The sequence below is a fragment of the Atractosteus spatula genome, chromosome 6 (assembly GCF_055471065.1).
Source record: "Atractosteus spatula isolate fAtrSpa1 chromosome 6, fAtrSpa1.hap1, whole genome shotgun sequence".
Taxonomy (NCBI): domain Eukaryota; kingdom Metazoa; phylum Chordata; class Actinopteri; order Semionotiformes; family Lepisosteidae; genus Atractosteus; species Atractosteus spatula.
Genome location: NC_142711.1, coordinates 15,974,407 through 15,975,654, shown reverse-complemented (window position 1 = coordinate 15,975,654; position 1,248 = coordinate 15,974,407).

The window sequence follows — 1,248 nt, the reverse complement described above, 5'->3', positions numbered from 1 at the left end:
ACGCGTGTTGCACATGACTCATCACTCCGTCCCCCTTCTCTCCACGACAGCCTCGTTTCCTTCTAATCCTCTCTGTTCGTTCGCAGGTTTCGACTTCCTGCCTCTTCATCTCTCTCCACTCTCCTCCCCTCGCCCAGCTTTTGTTCTCCTGTGCTCTATAATCTCTGCCGACTCCCCCGTCTTTCTCACACCTGAAGAAGGCTCCACAACCGAGACCTTGTGTTTCCTTTCTTCTCTTTTCAGCATACTTGCTCCTTTGCTGACGCAGCCCCCTGCTTGAACTGGACCAGTGTTATATCTTTAATTCTAAGTGTATAATACGCATCACTTGTCGTGATGCCCACTCGGGGAACGACTGCACAGCCCACAGACTGCCAGCTCCTATCAGGCTCAGACACAGGCACTGGGAGCTGCAGAACAATCACATGCCTGTAATTCCTGTGTTCCTTCCTCGCCCAGTAATCCCCAGGACAAACAGGTCTTCGTCTTTGGGGTCGCCGCACAAAAGCACCAGGCGCTGCAGGCTATTGTACCACCCCGCTCCTCCAAACGCTCCAGTAACTTCAGCCCTTTCCCTTCAGGCTCACCTTTTCCCTCCTGGATTCCAGATGGACAACGTCAGGCTCTTTCAAACTGCCTCGGAAACCTCAACCACCGCGATGTTCAGCTCACTCCGCCTGTGACTGTATCACTACTGCAGGACAGTATCGAGGCAGCCATCAAGCACTTAAAACGATCTGTTTACAATGTCTGCATGGTCCGGGATGTGGACGTAGGTTGGTGACACATCTCCGGTGAGTCGGCTTGGATTTATAGGACAGCTTCCTGAAAATCCAGGCCCAGCGACAATCTGTCGCGGTGACAGAAGGGGAGATGTCCGCACCACACTGTGCGGGAAAGGAATCGCCACTCACCCAGTTGAACTCGTAATTACAGAGCTCAACACCAGCTCTCAATGTCACACTGCCGATATACTATGTTTCCCGGTACGGTGAACTATTAATGAGACAGAACAGCCAACATACTGAGCCCCCAACAGCGAGAAAACAACGTGATTCACTGCAGGGAGGCTCCAACACGAATTAGTCCGGAGTTTCAACACATTAATTCAAAAACATTCCCACTGCCAATAATTCCAGTGATCTCAGACGTTACCTGAATTACCTCACTTAACCATATAATAGAAGACTACAGAGTACAATACTCTTTAGCAGGGCTGGGAGTTTTTCTTGAGTATTTTTTTTTAAT